The following is a 21,623-nucleotide window of genomic DNA, read 5'->3' as shown; positions in this document are numbered from 1 at the left end:
TGTAAACGCCAGATTTTCGTTCAGTTCATCTGCACAGATCTGGCTTGCGCAAGCCAAATCGTTCAGATGGCTTGAGCGTGTAAACGGTCCTTTATTTCTAATTTTGTAACCAGTCTAATTTTTGTACTCAATAAACGTTTTTTTTACAAATTCTCCGTCTTCAAAATTATAATTGGCGCTGCGAACAGGATAGTGTCGCGATATTAGTTCGAATTTTAATTCGTTAAGACGCTATTCGACGGGTCTTTATTGATGCTACTCCCGGCAATCATTGATCCAGTAATTTGAAGACAACTCCTTAGACGAAACGTTGAGAGTGTGCAGAATTTGGTCAAGAAAAGCTAACGACCTCCCCAGACAGCAAGTACTTGATTCCTACCTGACGAGAGACGTATTTGGTACTACCAGTGCAAAACAGCGAAATCTTTATGGGTACTCCCTTGATCCTGTATTTGTAAGTAACAACCAAAATTGCCTTATATCAGAATCTAAAAAACGTTTACAAGATCGGTTCAGAATTAACAGTTCACAACTTGGATTACATCCTTACGCATCTAGCTTAGATAATATTACAGAATTTGCTGGAAGGCATTTCATTAGATAATAATTCTTCTATAAATAATTCGCTTTCTGAATTACCTGAAAATACTGCCAATATTCAAACTTTGGAAATTGTTAATAGTTCTAGATCAAACATAATGAACGTAGAATCGTTTGCCAAATTACTACCTACATTTGAAGGAAATCCAGACCACCTGGTACATTTTATTAATGTTATAGAAGATTTTCATACAACCTTTTTTAATACATCCGTGACTCAACAAAAATACGTTATATTTTCAATTAAATCAAAGCTAAAAGGCGACGCCTATGATTTACTTTATTGTCGATCCGATATTCAAACCTGGGACGATTTAAAAACCGCGTTAAGACAAAAGTTTGGCGATCCAATCAGCTTTTTAGTACTGTTGCATGAATTAAACTATTTTAATAGAAATAAGAACGAATCACTTATGGATTTCATTGTTCGATTAAAACAATTTGTACAAAGAATTTATGCAAGGATTAACTCGGAAGAAACCGATGAAAACGTGAGAATTGCATTTCAATCACCTTGATTAGCAACTCCTGTGATTTAGTTAAATCATATTTACTCACCACTAACCCTACTACTATAGACCAAGCCGTAGCATGTATAAGGAATTATAACCTGGTAGACTCGCAAATTAGAATGCGTAACTCTCTAAATAAGTACAATAACTTTCACAAACCACTGCAAAATACTAATTTAGGAAGAAATAATCAACTCCCTAGACCATCATTACCTTCCAATTTCAATCAAATCTCTTATAGAAACCCTACTTTTCATCCAACCTTCCCAAGTCAGCCCGTTAATATACAAACGCGTCCTATTCAACACAGATTCCCCACGAATATCCAGGCATTTAAACAACCACCTCAGAGGAACGTGTTTGCTCCTCAACGGCAGACACAATTAACATTCCCGAAGGCTACACCTATGTCAAATGTAAATGTTCCAATTCCTCAGAATTACGATCACAATTTTAAAACGACATCCAACTCAGATGTGTCTATGAGAACCTATAGATCCCAAAATCATTTTCCAAAATTTAACCATTTTCAAAATACTGCTCCAACACGACCCCGATACACTTTTCAGGAATTAACAAATTTGGAGACCGAAAAGTCCACTAATTCCTCTGAAGAGCCATTTCTACAAGATTTTAGCGAATCTTATCAAGACGATTATGATTTTACAAATGATACCAATTTCCTTTCCTTACCTGACCAATCAAGCTACGAAGTTGAAACTGCACCAAACCCTGAAAATTTTCCCGAAGCTGCCACTCCGCTAGAATTGACTTAAATAATATAATGAGACAGCCGGAACTCCCCTATATCTACCTACCTAAATCTAACCTAATCATACTTATTGATTGAGGTGCAAGTGACTCGATAATTAATCCTTCAATTGCCCAAAACTTCCCAGCCAACCTTTTTTATGAACCCTTTGAGATTAAAGCTTGCCAACAAATCTTTTACGAAAATAAGAATCTAGACTACCCCATTCTTCGAGAGCTAGGTATTAATAATAATATAATGTTTCGCGTTGTTAATTGGCACGATAAGTTCGATGCACTTATAGGCACGAAAGATCTTCAATCCATGGGTGCTGTAATTGACTACAATAATTGTACTCTAAAGCTAAAAAATAACATTATTCCATTCTAGTTAGCCTGCAATAAACCAATCAAACAAAACACAACAAATAACAATATTTTAAATATTCCCGTAACACTTAGCAAAGGCATAGCTCTTTTACCTTCATTTCAAATTAACAATACTTATACTGTTCCTGACTCTCTAGTCAATGTAAAAAATGGCATGTGTTCTATCCCTAACCCGATTCCTAATGTCCAAATCAATCTTAATGAAAGAATAAATGTGATTCCAGAAAGTGCTTTCGATATCTTAAACAAACCTCAACAGAGTTCTTCCTTAAAACTTGATTCGCAACTTCGATTAGATCACTTGAACGATTTAGAAAAGACAAAGATTCGAAACCTATGCCATCAATTCAAGGACATTATGCACCAAGAAAATTGCAAATTATCCTTGACTACACAGACTAAACACAAAATCAGGAATACCAATGCCCGCCCTATATATACAAAATCCTTTCGACATCCCCCTTCTATGCAAATGGAAATTCAAAACCAAATCCAAAAATTACTAGACGACAACATAATCAGACCTTCAATATGCCCCTATTCCGCTCCGGTTTGGATTGTCCCCAAAAAAACCGATGCCTCTGGTCAAAAAAAATATCGTATGCTAATTGACTACAGAAACTTAAATGAACATACTGTAGGGGAAAAATACCCTTTGCCTAGAAAAGACGAAATTCTCGATAACTTGGGAAAATGCTCTTATTTTACAACTTTAGATCTCGCCCAAGGATTTCATCAAATAGGCATGGACCCTGATTCTATCGAAAAAACGGCCTTTTCCGTCAATAATGGTCACTTCGAATATCTTAGGATGCCATTTGGACTAAAAAACGCTCCTGCCACTTTTCAGCGGATGATGGACGAAGTCCTAAGAGAGTAGTTGTATAAATTCGGTTTTGTCTACATGGACGATGTTGTAATTTTTCCAAAATTCATATTAAAGTAATATTTAAAAAATTTAGAGAAGTTAACCTAAAAGTTCAACTTGATAAATTAGAGTTTCTCTCCAAAGAAATCGCATTTTTAGGCCATATTATCACTCCGGAAGGTATGAAGCCAAATCCTTCTAAAATTTCCGCTATCCAAAGTTATCCCTTGCCTAAAACTCAAAAATAAATTAAAGCATTCTTAGGCCTTGTAGGATACTACAGGAGGTTTATTAAAAACTTTTCTAAAATAGTATTCCCTATGACCAAATGTTTGCATAAAGGAAGTATAATTAAACTAGACTCAGAAGATTATATTGAAGCCTTTAAAAAATGTAAGGAAATTATTTCTAATTCACCCATTCTTGCTTATCCCGATTTTTCAAAGCAGTTCAAACTAACTACTGATGCTTCTAATCAAGCAATTGGTAGTGTTTTGTCGCAAAACGACCATCCTATTGCATTTTATTCTCGCACATTAAATTCTGCCGAAAAAAACTACTCGACGATCGAAAAAGAACTTCTTGCAATCTTAGAATCCACTAAACATTTTAGACCATATATATATGGTAGGAAATTCTTAATCGATACCGACCATAACCCCTTAGTGTGGTTTTCTAAAATTAAAGAACCTAATTCCCGATTAATAAGGTGGAGGCTTAAACTCGAAGAGTTCGACTTTGAAATGAGATATAAAAAGGGGAAAGAAAACGTAGTCCCAGACGCGCTTTCTCGAATGTCAACGAAATGAAGATGTCAACGAAATGAAGTTCATGTCAACAAAATAGCTTCGATTGTTCCGAACGCTCCCGAGGAAACAGCCAACCTCCAAGATTTTAACGATATACATGACAATACCTCCGAAGCATCCCTACATTCTAACCGAAATCCCGACGGAAAACGTCTTCCCATTTCCGAGCTACCCGTTAATTACGCTTCTCATCGACTTATTCTAAGATACGGAGATTCATATAATCAATATAATACAAGACCTTTTAATAAAATCCACACTTTAGTTAGAATTTCCCGAAATAATGAAGAAAAATATTTAATTAAAGTAATTAAAGAATTATTGCACGAAAATAATTTGACCACACTGTATATCAAAGAAAAACAGCTCGAGACTATGTTTAAGGAATTAATTCAAACTCATTTAAATCACAGTACCAAACTGTGCATTTCATATAAATACCTGCAAGATATTACCGATTCTCAAATACAACAACAAATAATTAAAAATTATTATCATAAATACCATAATGGTATAACCGAAACTTATAACCATCTTAAAGACATTTATTACTGGCCAAAACTAAGAGATAGCATAACCCATTTCATTAATAAATGTGAATTATGTTTACTAAATAAGTATGAGCGGAACCCCTATAAAATTCCATACGACGGCCCACTTCTTGCTGAAAAACCATTTAAAACAATACATATCGACATTTTTCAATTTTCTCAAACTCTATTTTTGACAATTTTGGACTCTTTTAGTAAATATGCACAAGCCTACTACGTCAAAGATAAAAATGCTGTAACCACTCTCAATAAGTTACGTCATTTTATCTCGCATCATAGTACACCTCAAAGAATTTTTGCAGATAATGGATCTGAATTCAAAAACAATCTTTTTAAGGAATTTTGTCAATTGCATAATATAGAGCTCCACTTCACGACACCTAATAATTCCACTTCTAATAGTCCGGTAGAAAGGCTACATTCGACCTTAATCGAAAAACTAAAAATCTTAAGAGAAAAGGACCCCAAAGAAACCTTAGACAATCTTATGATATCTGCTATTTTAATTTACAATCAAAATATACATTCAACCACAGGTTTTTCTCCTTTCAATTTGCTCTATGGACCTTACTACAATGAACCAAACATAAACAATGACTTATCAATTTTCGAAAAATACAACGAAAAACGAAAGCCATAATTAATACCCCTTCATGAAAAAGTATATAAAACTACCTATGAAAAACAAAAACACAGGAATGAACAACAAAGTAAAACAGAACGATATTTACCAAGTATTTCCAAACATCAAATTATTTATAAAAAAAATGACCGCCGAAACAAGGCTTCACCCGCCTATATTCCTATTAAAGTAATTAATATGGAACGAAATGTGATAGATGGAAAATTAAAAACAAACGAAACATCAAAAGTCCATCTTAGAAAAATTAAAAGAATAAGAAAAAATCCTTCCTTGCAGGCTCACAGTGCTGCCGTTTCAAGTTCTGCTCCTGCAGGTAGTTCCCATCCCTAACAATGGATACTTCCTGGAAAATATTAACAACAACACCTTAGTTTTAGAAACATATCATACTACCTATATTTCATTTAATTTAAGTATTATTCAGACTACATTAACCCATTTACTCACTAATCAATTAATCCTAGAAAATGAACTCATAGAATCTTTTGAAAATAATTATCATCTGAAGCTTCAATTAAACCATTCTTATATTCAATTAAATAATGTATTTGATAATTTTCACAAATTAACTCAAAGCGAATTAAGTCTAAGGCAACGTAGAGGGTTGATTAATTATTTAGAATCCACAATAAAATTTATTACAGGCAACTTAGATCAAAATGACTTGGATAATGTTAACAAACATTTTGAAGTAATAAAGCTAAATCAAATTAAATCAATTAAATTCATTTGCTGGTTACGTTACGGAAAAAATTTCAGAAAGATATTTTATCTATTTTTAATGATTCCCAAACATTGAGTAAGGCAGTAAATAAACTTTCCAATCTTATAGATTTAAATATGCAAGTTCAAAGTCACTCTACAAATATTACTAATAGATACTTATGTAAATAAACTCTTAAATACAATAACATTTGCTTTAACTAATGTTCTAGATATCAGTCTATTCAGCTTAAATGATTTTAAACAAATTTGGACTTTCTTAAAAACCCATTACTCTAATCAGCAAATATGGCCTTTGGATCGTATTTATGAACTTATTTCAATTTTGTCAAGCTGGACTTATTCAAACAGACAAGGAAGCAATCTTGGTTGTTAAAATTCCATTATTTACCAAAACCCTGTGTAAATTGCAAATTATATATCCTGTACCCACAAAAGAACACTTGATTTTGATACCACCTAGTGAATATTATTGTAATGACTTATGCTTTCAAAAGTGTATCAGCGTTAATAATAAATGGTTATGCAGAAATCAAATTTATAATGCAAATAATATTAATAACCATAAAGTTGCTAAGGTTGTAAATAATTATGATATTGCTCTTTTCACTCGAAACAAACATTTGTTATATTGTACTAATGTATCTTCGGAAATAATTGAAAATTGTAACGACATAACCAAACAGCTAGTAAGAAATTGTAATTTAATATTAAGTAAATGTGAAATCATCAATGGAACACAAAAATTTTCCAACATAATTTTCAATATTAGCATCAGTCAGGAGAAACTAGATTTTCATCCTTTCGCTAAAAAAACTATTCATTTAAGGTTGGATCACTTAACAAATCCAATAGAAATGCAAAAGGATTTGATGGATTCTCTACAATATTCCAATCTTCCAACGAACCATGATGTTTTACAATATTCCTTAACTGGCATTGTCGTTTGTATAATTGTTTTAGTCATAGCCGCCCACATAGTTGTTTACAGAAAGACCATTAGGGACCATCCGTCTCCAAACGAATCCTCCAAAAAAATAATCAACGAGGACGTTGAGATTTCTTAAGGAGGTTGGAGTTATAGGCCCAATACGACCCTGGCTATACAAGGAACCTTTGACCAGGATGTCACCAAATCATTGCGTTATCTTAATCGACATTAGATAAATAAGAGTACCCAGAATGTCAACACATCATTATGAGATCTTATCGACATTAGATTATAAGAGTTAACTTGTCTAGATTTATTCACTTTTAGAGTCAGTCTTATTTCTAACTTTGTAGTAGTAACCAGTCTAATTTTTGTACTCAATAAACGTTTTTTTTRCAAATTTTCCGTCTTCAAAATTATAATTCGCTCGGCTATCCTATATGCTACGTTAACAGTTTTTGGAAATCGTGGTTCGGCTTATCAGTGGAATGGTAACATCGATATATTTAATGACTCAAACTAATATTTAACACGTATTTTGAATGGTGGTCGGTTGTCGGCACGGCGACATGTGTTCGACTATATCTAATGTTCGACTATAAGTTTCGACTCTTTTTGGTTCTTTTTAATTTATCGCTCCAGGGTAGGCACACTTTGCTAGTGCCTAGGGTGCACACTAGGGGATCGGTCACTGTGGTTCAATCGTGCAAACGGAATATCCGCAAATGCCGTTTGGGTTGAAAAACGCACCCTCAACTTTCCAAAAAGTCATGGACCAAGTTTTGAAGGACCTACAAAACAAGATTTAGATGGTGTACATGGACGACGTCATTATTTTTAGTGCAGGACTACAAGAACATATTCAAAACATAAAAACGACAAAATTAAAATCAAAGAAGTTGAGTTCTTAGGGCACATAGTAACACCAGAAGGCATTAAACCGAATCCAAAGAGAATCGCAGCAATACGAAAAGTTTCTATTCCAACAACGCCAAAGTAAATAATTTCTTGGACTTTTGGGCTACTATAAACGTTTCATCAAAAACTTTGTTAAATTAACTTCACCATTGAACCATTGACAACATGTCTCAAGCAGAACGAGAAGGTAATACACTCCAAAGAAATTGTAAATTATTTTAAAACCTGCAAAGATATACTAACATCTGAACCCGTAATATCGTATTCGGACTTTTTAAAACCGTTTGAACTAACAACGGACGCATCAGATTTTGCAATAGGTGCAATCTTATCCCAAAATAACCATCCCACATGCTTCGCTTCAAGGACATTAAACCCAGCTGAGATTAATTACTCTACTATTGAAAAAGAGCTGCTACAATTGTTTGGAGTTGCAAATATTTTCGACCATATACAGGGTGAGTTTTTTTCGATGACTAGTACAGGGATCTTTGCAACTAGAGCAGTTACGAAGAAGGTCAAATGGACAAAAAATTATAGTTTTGAATGTTCTACTCGAACCTAATTTTATCTTTCTGAAATTTGACAGCTGTCAAAAGATACTTGAGAAAAACTTATTGCGGTAAATTTTTAAATTACGCATAGTATGACATACAGCATTGTTTCCATAGTAACAAATATTAACAGAGTGCTTCAGTATTTATTGTGTCAACTACGTTAAAGTTGACAATAACTTTATTGTATATACTTTCCTGACTGTGTTCCAATTCCAAATCAAAATTAATTCTTGGGTTTCAGTCATTTATTGCCTCGATTTATCAATTAAAATACGTTTCGGTGTATTTTGCCACCATCATCAGTTTTTATGTGTAGCGTTGTTGCTGCTTTAAGCCTTGGCATACATTTTAACAATAAATAGAGACAAAATTTACAATAAATTTACAATAAATAGAGACTGAAACCCAGGAATTAATTTTGATTTGGAATAACTTTATTTTAATTAAGACGGTTACTCATTTAAACTCTTTATTACAAAAATCAAATCATACCAATAATAATTAAAATGTAACTCTACAGACTTTAATTTTTATTGTAAAACATTTTCAAAAAGTCCACCATTATTATCAATGCAAACATTGCAACGCTTTAAAACTGCGTTTCTCGCGGACCGACCATAAATATTTTCGAATGCTCTAACAGCAGCACAAAAAAAGTAAAAAAACAAACAAACATCTAACACCAAAAAACAGTCGCCATGTTTTTCTTGTTCTTGGCTGTTTTTATCCGACTCGATTTGACCAAAACTATGTTCGTCTACGTGTGCGAGAACCCGAAGGAACACTCTTGTAGCGAAACTACGGTATAACTTTGAAACTTGATTTTTACAGTAACTTTTGAACTGGAATAGATGAACAGAATTTATCTTAAATTTATTTAATGTATGGAGTATGTATGGCTTGTCAAGAGCGAGAGCAAGAACAACGTTCTCTGAGTAGGAATGATTCGAGACGAAGGACATAAGAAAAATATTGGTTATTAGCTGGTGTAGCTATAGCTAAAGCTAAATTGTCAAAAATTGACACTATTTGTCTCAGATTAGACATTTGGAGAGAAACAATGAACGAGCGAGGTTTCTTAGGTGTGACATGGCATTTTCTTCAAAATAGTAAAATGCATATGCTCTATCTAGCTACTCATGCGCTCAATGAAAATGTGCCCTGTTTGGCTCACACAAAAAATCACATTGTTGGACAGGATTTAAAATTACCAAGTGTGAAAACAGCTATATCTAAGGTTCGTAAATTTGTGCATTGAAAAAAAATGGTGTGATTCAGTCAGATAAATTGAAGAAAATTCAGATGCGTATTAATGGTTCTGAACAGTAAATTTTAAACTTATTGCCGATGTCAAAACAAGATGGAACTGAATGATATTTTGAAAAGTGATCCATTGGGAGACATGCAAACGGTATTTTCTAACTTTTATAAGCGAATGCCTATTTTCTAACGCTGATGCTACTATGACGCACAATAGAAATAGCTTGTCCCCTAAATATTTGAACAACTGCTTTTGTTGGGAAACGTACAGAAATATTTTTTAACTTATGGCAATAAATGAAGTAAAATATACAGGGTGATTCAAAATTGGCGTCATTCCTTTCAAGGGGTGATAGAGGCTCACTTGTAGAGCACCAGAAAAATATTGAAATTTTTTTTTTTTTTTTATTTCTAGAAGATATTATCAGTTGAAGATAGAATTTCAACTTTGTTATTAAGCATTATTTTGAAATTATTCCATGCTTAATTGGTAGCATATTGGAATACTTAAGCATTCAAAAAGAAAAATTACGATCTTTGCTTCAAATTACGAAAATTGTCGATATTGAAAAAGTTCTCTTCTACAATTTTTTGATGGAAAGTCAAAGCGGCAATGATGTTTTTTGCCATTAACAGATAGTTACAGGTGGATAGCCCTTGTCAATAATAACAATAATTTGACAAACTGTGACTTACTTTGACTCAGACACAGAGGAACAAGTATTGGACATCATCGAATCAAGGCCTTCCAGGGGTACTCAGAGCACAATAACTAACACTTTCGATACCCACAGCACAAGGAGATACAAATGGAGCACGAGTTAATTAACTGAATACGAGAAGCTGCTTAATAAGAGTGGATAATAAGGAGATTAAACAGGCACTGGCTTGTTTGGATTTAACCATTCAAATGTTGTTGTATGGTTTATTTTTAAACACCAATTCGAGGTTATGATAACAGGTTGACATTTCGAAAGTACGTTCCGCAGTCAACAAATCTTGTTGAATTTTCCATTTATCCCTTTCTATCTTATTGTCACTCTTTATAATTCCATGGTTATCGTAGTTTTAAATAATTACGAAGCAACAGGTATTTGCGCAGTGTTAATTAGGCAGATTACCTTGAAAAACATTGCTGCCGTATTTCTGATATAGTATTTTTGTAAATTTCTCAGTTTTTATTAACAATTAATTTCTTTAACTATGTTTTCTGTACTCCTATAACAGCGCCAGACAACACCTCCAGAGGAATGACGCCAATTTTGAATCACCCTATATTCCATGAATTTTTTAACAATATCTTCTTTAAACGGCATTTTTACAGTTAAAATTTACTTTGTGATAGTGAATTGCGGTCTTGAAAAACTCATGGAAAATGTATACTAAAAATGTATTTATGCAGAAAGCAGGTAATGGTTTCGATACTTTCAGAATACTGATATGAAGAGTATAGCAAGACGATTTGGTTACGACTCATTTGAGTACGTGTCGAAACATTCTCAGTATCGTATCATCCCTATCTCTGAGTGGTTTTTCCAACTTCCCACGCTTCGACATTGATAGGGATGACAAGCGTTGATACCAGCTTTACAAACCATTTATTAAAAGAACGCAACCGACGCCTGTCATAGTCTCTCTTCACGGCTTAAAAACACCATTGGCAAACCTAGTAGCAAATTTACGAACCACTCGTCATCACGAAACTCAGCGTTCTCTGTTCGCTGTGTGTTGCTCCGTGCTGTGTCGCTGTTTCAATACGTCAAGCCTTATCGGTGTCGCTGTGTGAACACCTGAAAATACTGTGTGACCCAGACCTATTCTCAAGGCTACAATGAAAGATGGAACAGAAAGAACAATGAAATATCAGAGCTTTATGCAGTCAGTTGTGCAGTCAACCAACTACCTATTTGTCGATATAACTGAAATGTTTCAAAGTATGCTTATAACAGTTATAACTATTGCGCACTTGACGTCGCATGGACGGCCAATCACAGTAATGCTGAGATAGATAGATAGATAAAATTTATTTCAATATTCATAATTTGTTGACAAGCATGGGCAAATTGAACAATAGGACCCCGTCCTGCCAGGTGTTCGGCATTGGTGCTCCTTTGCTCATGGTCCAAATGGTCGCGCATTGATTCATTACCTGGGCATAGCCCTAACATGGATATTCGCGGAATTAATCGTTCGTATGACAACGTGAGGTGATGATCTTAAAGTGGCGGTTTTGTTTTATTGGAAGGGCGTTCATTAAGGAAAAAAGGTCTTCCTGACGGGAATCCAAAAACCACTTTTGCTTCGAGCTTTAATTTTGATACTGTAAGCCGTGGCGTTAACGCCGCCCCTCTGTTTCAAGAGCGGGGACGTGCTCGTGGCCTTTTCGGAGACTTATCGACAGTTTCCACAAAGAGTTGTCACGGGGGGTTTCATTGCGTAGCTTTTCCGCCCAGGTAAAATTCCTGTATGCGGAAATTTCACTTTCAGAAGTACACTACGTTTGCCGTCTGAATCATCTAAATTTTAACCGGCCTTGAGTTTTTTCATTGGTGTAATTCGGGGGTGGCAGCTACCACACCAGAACTGTCAAGACCAATCATTTGGGATGCCCAGAATTTTGAAGTAAAATTATCAATAATTAACAAATACCTAACAAATAACTGAAGAATACAAACAAAAAAATACATACCTGGGCGTTATAGAAAAATTAGTGCATTCGGCATGGGCCACACCAGTAGTTCCGATCATGCGGAAGGACCGCAGAATCAAATTGTGTGCCGCTTATAACATCACCATAAACAAATACATTCAAGATGATTCTTAACGTATTCGAAAATCGACGATATTTTGAATAAAATGAATGGAGGCATCTACTTCTGTACTGAGAATTTCCAACGTACACCTACATATTAAGCTCGGCGACGATCTCATCCAACTACTTCTGTGAGCGCTGCTAAATTAATGTTTAACAGAAATAATCGGAACGAGATATCGGTCGAAGATGGCCAAGAGATTCCACAACAGCTTATACCTGAGAACCCTACGACCGAAGTTTCAGAGCCATACCACCCTGCGATAGAAGTTCCAGAGCCACGCCGCTCCCGGAGGAACACGGAAGCTCCTCAGCGTCTCAACCTCTAGATCAGGGAGAGGATAGTGTTGCGTCCGAACTATACAGGCGGAAACGCGCCACATAGAGCAACCAGCAGTATCTGTTAACTGTTAATCAATCGTTCTCATCGAACATTTAATTCATTGTATTATCATTAAATTTTGTACGAACATTTGAGAATAAAGGATTGAATCAAGTGCGGGAGTTAAATTCAAGGGCAACCAGCAAATACATAATAGTTCATTATTAGATCATTTTTATACCCCTCTTGAGACTCTACAAGAGATTTCTGAGACAGACCCTGACGGTGGTGGACAAGCCAATGCTTTGTTGAAAAATGTGGAGGAGTTCAACTTTGTATTTGACCTGCTATTACGCAGGAGAGTTCTAGCGCAATGTTAAATACTGTTAAATACCCTTCAGTTAAGCAGTGTGACTTACAAAGCTGTTTAATCTGGAACAAACCGAACACTTGAAGTATAGCAATCGTTTCGAACAGATAACTTTTTCACAAAGTTCTTCAATCATTGCACAGAAATCGCTAAAATGTGCGGATTTAAAGCCGCCGAGCTGCCAACAAAAGGCAACTTCCTTAAAAAATGGGGGGGCGGAGTAAAGCTCCATTTGAATCGGTAAAACAGTACTACAAAGTTTTAATTCTCTGACCAGTTATTGATATCCTGTACGAGAAAATAGTCCAAACCTGAAGAAAATAACCTTGATATACTTAACCACAAAATTATAGGTGGATGATAGACATAGCCCGTCTACAGTACGTGTGCAAATATTACAATTTAGACAGTGAGGTTGTGTCTGAACTGAAATGTTTCTACAAAATGGAAGAATCAAGAAACAAAAACACTTTTAAAAGTGTGTTCCCTATTCTTTTTGAAGTTTTTCATGTGTTTTTTGCGATTCCAATGAACTCTGCATCCCGTACGAGGTTATTTTCGTGCTTACGACGGTTCAAAACATACACCAGAAGCAAGATTGTCCTCGTTAGCCTTTTTGACTATTGAAACGAGTGTTGTAATAACCATTTTCAAAGTTATTGATGCCTTTAAGTCAAGTCAAGAAAGAAGGCTTCAATTATGTAAAAATAACTTTTAATATGTATGATGACAATTGAGTATAAGATTTATTTGCATAATGTTTACTTAATATGTATAATTCTAATTAACTCCATATCTTGAGTTAATAACTCAAGTGATTAAAAATTTTCGTATTAGTTAAAATCGTTATAAATTAAATTGCTGTAAAAATAGTCTGGAAAAACAAACTTAAAATCCAGTTTAAACATTTTTATGGAGGAGGACCCCTTTTCAGCTGAGTAGGTTTTGCCACCTCAGTATAAATCCTGAAATGACGCCCATGGTTTTTTTTATGCTTTTTTGGGATTTTCTAGAAAAGTCAGTGACTCTATGAACAAGATAAATATATAAGAAAATATTCATAACTTTGAGCCGGGCACAAAATTGAAAAAAATATTTTTTTTCAGGTAGGTTAATTAACTATTTCATTATGCAAAAACTGTCGGTCGGATCTTAATCGGCCTTGCGGCTCTCGTGTTGTATTGCAGTCAAGTCCTTTTCTATAAACGGATGGCGTGATTGGGTTATTTTTTCATTGTTAAATAAATAATTTAAAATTACCTTGTTTTTTTCCCTACTTTTTTGCACTTTTGATCATTTTAAAGCAAACTTTTAAGATCTACAAATATCTGACCGACTTTGTCTTGTTGAAAATTTCATAGCGAACAAATTTATTTGTATACCTTGTTTTGCTAAAATGCATAGTTACCGAGTTATATGCGATTGTTTCCGGGCAAAAACGTGACTTTCTCATTTTTTCTAACTTTTTCGTTGTTTGTGCAAATAGCACAACTTTTCAAGCTGGCGCACGTCAATATAATACTTATATAAGTTACGTCACGTTAGAACCATATTTGAAAGATTTCGTCGTAATTCGCCTGGAATTCGCCACCTACTCAATTACAAATATGCTTACTATTGTAACATGAACTTTGCATATATTCCGCTTTAGTCATTTTATAAGTTAAATTAAAACTAAATATTATAATTTACAGTGGCTTTTGGCTTTTATTATTTCAAAATATCTTTGAAAAAAAATTTCTGTCGGTTCTCAAACCAAACATTTTCGGCAAATAGTCTTAAAATGCAAACATTGCTCAACTTGCCGATATTCCTTATGAAATGTTAGTGACTAGTCTGCTTGAATATCAAAGGCAAAGGATTTCTTTGTCAATATAGGTTGGCCCTAAGATGTGTAAATAATCGATGCCCTTTGTAATACTGTCATTAGAGCAGGATGTTGTTGGCATACGGAATTATTTCACTTTTTGCATTAAGTATTCCATAGCATTAAGAGCACGCTGCTCCGACATTATTGATTCCAAAAGGAACTTTTCCCAGATTTACATTGAGTTAGGCTTAATGAGAAAGTTGCATCGGGGCTTAGTTATTTTAAATGAGTTTCAAGATTACTTTGATTTGGTAAAATTTTTTTGCCTATTTGCTATGTACTTTAAAACTTTGTAAAACAGAGCGTGCAATAATGAATAATTGAATGTGAAATACAGCGGAATCTCAAATATTTCTGAGCGACACTTCTACTCGTCCATTGGACGAAGTGTAAGCTAATTTCGATTAATTATAAGTTTTACAATAACTGTTCAGTAGTTTATTTAGTATACGTAATTATAACTAAGAAGTGGATACTTCAAGGAGTTATTTTCTTAACTGGTGTGGAAAGTGCCCTTTTTCCTTCGCGCTGGCTGCGGATGCCCGAACGATACGAAATGGAGTGTAGACTGGCGCGGTAAAGTACTTTTTATATGAGCGAAAATTAAAGAACAATTAAGAAAAATGAAATTGAATAAGCTATTTTTTTTTTGATGCCCTGATGATGGAAAGTACCTACTTTCACCATTGTTTTCGATGGCGAAAGCATCACTTTTACCAATTACAAATTTTCTTGATCCTGTGTGGAAAGTAATAAATTTCGCTACGCACGCTGTCAGGTTGACTTTGTCATTGACTGTCAGCTAACTGTTTTGACAACATGTTCAAAGTTTTTCTTTAAAACCTTATGCTTTTCACAGCTAGTTTCCACCGAATATCAAGAAAAAGAGTATCCTGTACGCGAAACGAAAGTCGAATGGCCGCCACTGCGTGCATGACGCCCAGTCAGTCAACTTTAATCGACGTATTTATAGACGACCCTCAAGTGACACTGAACACTCAAGTGACTGTCATCATCAAAAATGCGTTTTATAGTTGCCGCTTTGAGATCAGCTGACGTGTAAGAGCGACTTGGACTTGAGAATGAAGTATAGGACCTCTGAGCGTGTTTTTATGACCTAACCATTCTGGCGCCAGACCTTCTGTCATAGTTGAGCTGAGCATTACCATTTGTTATTCACACGTTTTGTTAAATATAAATATTATTAATATGAAGGATCCGGAAGGATTTATGCAATATGTTGATAAAGAAATGCACGAACGGGTTCCAAAGAGATACATACGAGATATGCAAGATCCTTTCCAGTTCTACGTAGAGCAGAAATTTGTTCAGATATCGATTTCGGAAAGAAATCGTTATCGATGTATTAATACCTTTTGTTTTAAGTAGAATTGGAAATGCACGTAAAAGAAGTTTACCTATCCCAGCTCATCTGCAACTTCTGATAAAATTAAGGTTGTATAATATGCTACTGGCAGTTTCCAGGTTGGTCAATTGATAAGTGTTGAATAGAATTACGCTTACACGAATACAACTCTCATTATGTAATATACTCTAATATTGTGATTAATGATTACAGAACTGTGCGCCTTTTCTTTAGCCGAATATACGGCTTTCCTATGGCGATTCAATGGTCTACTCCTGTTGAAAATAACTGTTTACACGTCAACGGTGTTTTCAAAATTTGCTTCATCCGTCATAAATGTCTTGTCATACTTGTCTGCCTATGGTAAATGCATTTGTACCAACAGGACGATCATAAGGAACCTATGATCTGTCACTTAACGGCAACTTTTCCGAGTCACTGTTGAGTTGGAACTGTAAAAACGCTTCTACCTCAAGTGTCAAAAGTCACTCAAGTCGTTCTTCGGTAAGTGTCTCGCAAGTGACTCACTTGACACTTCAACTGTAAATACGGCCATAAGCAGTGATGGAATTTCGACTTTTGTTTCTTGTACCGTAATATACTATTTGTGAGCGATAGACAAATAATAGTTATGTTCGAGTACTTCTCTACGAGACTAACGAAAACAAATCGTATAAATCTATTTTATTATTGTTAATATTAATAGTATATGCCAACATCAACGAGCTTAACAGCAAGAAACATTTTCAATGGGATAGAAAGCAATAACACTGGCTGCGGCATGTTTGTAGAAACTTAAACAAAACTAGCACCAACACCTTACTTATAGAAACTGGCAATACATTTGTCAATATGGCAGCACCAAGGCCAATGTTAGCGGGGTTGCGACAGTCCTACTTATGCCGACGACTGACTGAACGAGAGTCATCATTTTACCCTACTTCACCTAGACTTTTTCTTTTTTCCTAGTGTACATCAGCATGCGCTGCAATATAGAGCAAAATATTCGGACGAATGCGAGTGTATCCAAAATAAGTCATCATTATTGGACACTTTAACATGAACAAAATGAATAACTGTTGCTTTTTATATATCAAAAGCTCAAGTGAAAATGAAATAGGGTAGAGTAACCGGTAAATTCAACGGACGACAACAATACTTGCTTCAGAAATTTACGGCTCAATGCTCTATTTACAAACAAACCCACGGTAAATTAACCCCGAGAAAGCCAGTAATCTAGAAATAAGAAACATTTTTTCGTGATTGATAGTGAAACAAAATTCTTGGATATAAATCTATAAGTTTCAAGCGAACCGTTTCGAAATGTGGATAACTCACAAGAGGTGTTCGGAGTTCTGTCCATTTAACTCCAAACATGTTTGTGCCCGTGAAATCACGTTATTGTGTAATCTCCCAGCAAACCATAACTAGTAACACTTACATAAATACTATATAACCAAGTCACACGGAAGTACCAGTATACGTAAATACCTTATCACAAATTAATATGCCAACTGACTGACAGGTGATAGTTTGACTAAAATATATCGTGCGTTCTCCGGATATTGTCGTATTGATATTGATAATGTCGGTGTAGTCGAGTGTAGACTGTGCTACGAAGTGGAAGTGTGCGATAGATAGATATTTAAACATTGTTAGTAGCGAGTTATTCGAGAAATTTTGAAACGTTTTATCGTGCAACTACCGGGTTTGAGCGATAAGTGACATGAATCCCGGAAGCTCACATGAATCGGAGTCAGACCAGGCCTCCCACGACGGGTATTTTCTCAGGTGCAAAATCAAAAAAGGGGTAGGGCGCCGAAGTCAGATCCAACATCCCCAGCGTCACCAACTCCGGCACCAAAGAAAACGGCTATTGATCGAGCAACAATGCAAACATCACAACTGGCTAAACCAGATGCGTTGTCTGACGGCTTTGTGACTCCACGAAAAACAATATCGTGGAGTTCATTAATTAAACAGTCAGATGCCCCCAYGGTACTGGCAAATCGATTCGCTCCCATCCAACCGCCCACCGAAAAGGAACCTCAACCGCCGCCAATTGTGATTGCTGKAAAGTCCAGCAATCACACAATGCTGATTGAGTGAGGGCTTGAAAACCATCACCACTGAGGCTTTCACGCTTAAGTACACGAGGGCATAACTAATCGTGTCCTGCAGCACCATCCTGGACTGGGCGGCGGTAAAACGGTCCCTGGAGGAGAATAAGAGCCCGTACCATACCTACGCCCCCTCGACGGAAAAAACACACGCGTTCGTCCTGAGGGGGTTAGGCGGGAATGTCGAACCGTGTGCAATTAAGGAGGATCTGGCGGACAAACGGCTGGAGGTGAGGAGTGTCTTTAAAATGAAGACACTGTTCAGGCCGTTCTACCACGTCGTCACGGACGACAAAGCCATCCTCCGAAAGCTGAACACCGAGGCGAGGGTGGTGTGCAGGGTCAGAGTTTCGTGGGAAACCCGCAAGAACCGGAGGACTCTCACGCAGTGTCGTCGGTGCCAGGGCTAGGGCCATGTCTCCGGAAACTGCCGCCGGGACTTCAAATGCTCTCGTTGCGCCGGGGGGCATGAAATCACCGCCTGCCCAGCTGGATCAAGTGCGCCAACTGCGGTGGGCCTCATCGTAACTTTGACGAGGCCTGCCCAGTTTACCTGTTCAAACAGGCGCAAGTCCCCGCGGAGAGGCAGCGTTTCGTCCCTACTCTTCTTCCAACGAAGCCAGCCTGGGGTCAAAACAGCCGAGCATCCACCCCCCCACCCCTAAGCAGCAGGATCATGGCGCCAAGTCACGCCAACAGGACCATGCTGCCCCCGCCACCGCCTTCACTAGCGGAGTTTCCTCCGCTGAGGTAGCACAAAGCTGTCCCGACGAGCTCTGCCCACCCGGCCCATGGTATAAATGGGAACGCGGTGGCCATGCTGGGCAGTGTCCAGCGGGAATTCGCCGAGCTGTCGACGCAGATCAACTTGCAGGAGGTAATAAAAGCGGTTCGTTTTGATAGCGCTGCATTGAGGGGTTGAGTCTCGAAGACAGACAAATTCCTAGTCTCCGCGCAGTTCTTCAATGAAGATATTAACAGCTTCCATTTTTAAAAATTGATATTGTTAACTATGCCCTATGAGGATTGGGGAATAGAACTCCGTGTAGTCCGTAGAATGTAGAATGTCCGTAGTCGTCTCGGCGATTTCGAGCAGTTCCTAGCGTCTGACGACGTCGATGTGGCGTTAATCGTGGAAACATGGTTGCGCCCCGGACACAGAATCAGAATACGGGGGTACAGGCTTGAGCGTGCCGATAGGACCGGTCTAAGGGTGGAGTGACCATTTTGGATTTTGTCCCTGGCAGTACGTGACGACAAACAAACATTGCCTGCCAAATGCAGACAGTCGTTTCCAGCTGACTGGAAACGAACAAATCCAACATAACGTGACTTGGCAGTTTCGTCCTGTCTCGTTCTGGCTGGTGCTGGCTGGTCTTTGCACCGATTGGGGCGGGGCGGATGGATGTCGTCATCTGGTTGAGACTGCCGGCGGTTAACGCCACGGCTGACAGTATCAAACTTAAAGGTCAAAGCAAAAGGGGTTTTTGGCTTCCCTTCAGAAAGACCTTTTTTCCTTTATGAATCCCCCTCGAATAAAACCAAACCGCCACTTCAAGACTCTCCTGACGTTGTCGTGCGTATGGCTAGCTCGGGAATGTCCATGTTAGGGCACTGTCCAGGACATGGACGACTTAGCGCGCCTATTTAGATCATGGGCAAAGAGAGCAACCGGCCGAACACCTGGCCAGGCATGGGAGGGTCTAGTAGACTTGACTCTTGTTTTAACTTTGTTTGTGCGTATATGAATGTGAATGTGTAATAAATTTTTATCTATCTATCTATCTGTGCATGATGTCCGCTTCAAGCCAACTAATATGTGACTAATATTGTTGCATACATGTAACAATAGGTAACAATGCATCGCATATATGTACCAGCAGGGTGTCAAGTGGATGTCAGTCGGAAAAATGTAACTCGCAAGGAGATCAAACAAAAGTTGTTCATTCATCCTCATCGTGAACGTATCACCAAACGGGTAGTTCGTTGGGAATTCACATTTGTGGCGACCGTCACAGGACTTGAGTGACGAACAATAATTTTAAGCTAACAATAGATATCGAGATTAAGAAAAAGTCGCGAATAGTTCTTCGAACATCGTTTACCGATTGTGCCACTGAATTGGAAACCCAGTTGGCTGAATTACCGCTAGATTTCAAAAAAATACAAGTATGTCACGAGATGCTGGAAGGGAAAAGTTGTGAACTGAAAGTCGTTGATGACGACAGTGTCGAAAAATGCAGACAGTGGATGGTAGTGAAGCCGACTTGTGCTCGGAGAAGGATGGGTCGGATGGTTACCAGAGGCGTGCAAAGCAGCTAATCATTCATTGTTCCCATCTAGAGGCTGACCATGCTCAGGCAGATCTCGATAATCAGAGTTTCAAGCAAAATAGTATGGAAACCACCGAACTTACTGCTGGTAAGTGTAACTTTAAGCTTCCAATTATTTAGTTCAAAAAGTATGATGGCCATGTACGGGACCGCCTGTCCTTTTGGGCACAATTTAGAAAAGTACATGAAGGCGCGGACATTCATATGGCAGACAAGATTGAGTATCTATTGCAATCTACCGTACCAGGTAGTAGAGCTAGACACTTAGTGGAAAGCTTCCCACCTATGTCTAAAAATTATGCAAAAGCAGTTAAAGTTTGATGACCCGATTTAGTAGAGATGACCGGCAAATAGACCCATCTGTGAACTCTTAAAACTAATTTTGAACAGCACTGTGACAAGAGAAAAGCTGGACATTTTCAATCTCTATGACAGCATAGAGGCACAATTGAGGGCACTGGAGACATGTCCATACAAACCGTCAAGAGCCAAGCAACTGGTTATGCCTCAGCGTTCTTGACGTTTGCACGACAACTAAGGTCACCTGATGACGTCAGCCGAGACATGCAAGCCATAGTGGAAGTCGACAACTTTATATGTCAGCTGAGCCCATATTTAAAGAACATCAGTCGTATACTGAGAAATGCCCGTGACACTGCTGAATACCAGCCAGATCGTTCCAAGAAGTATTTTGAGCAAACGCACAGGGAAGTTCCTAAACACTAACTTGAAGACCATGTATTAGTGTAGAAACGCCCCGCTCAGCAAATCCAAGAACTAGTTATACGGACCCTACGCTCTGGCCAAAGTAGTCAAGCCCACTACTTTCCGAAATGCTGCTCCCATTAATTCACAAGCCACTCTTGGTTAGTGCCATGCCTCAGCTTTGACTCGTCAGTACGAGCTCTCAGAAAACGA

At 37.2% G+C, this 21,623-nt stretch overlaps 1 protein-coding gene and 1 long non-coding RNA gene across 6 annotated transcripts in view; both read left to right on the top strand.

Moving 5' to 3' along the window:
* LOC109541915 (leucine-rich repeat serine/threonine-protein kinase 1) overlaps nucleotides 1-21,623 on the top strand; it is a 444,231-nt gene that overhangs the window by 170,337 nt on the left and 252,271 nt on the right. The window lies entirely within an intron of this gene.
* Nucleotides 59-7,178, top strand: LOC125505894. The gene is made up of 2 exons (XR_007282533.1): nucleotides 59-454; nucleotides 5,400-7,178. It is a non-coding gene; the product is annotated as an uncharacterized LOC125505894 (long non-coding RNA).

The sequence above is a fragment of the Dendroctonus ponderosae genome, unplaced genomic scaffold (genome assembly GCF_020466585.1).
Source record: "Dendroctonus ponderosae isolate FM_Combo_2020 unplaced genomic scaffold, Dpon_F_20191213v2 Dpon_F_20191213_1, whole genome shotgun sequence".
NCBI lineage: Eukaryota > Metazoa > Arthropoda > Insecta > Coleoptera > Curculionidae > Dendroctonus > Dendroctonus ponderosae.
The sequence above is the reverse complement of the archived record's forward strand: the minus strand, read 5'-3'. Positions and strand labels throughout refer to the sequence as shown.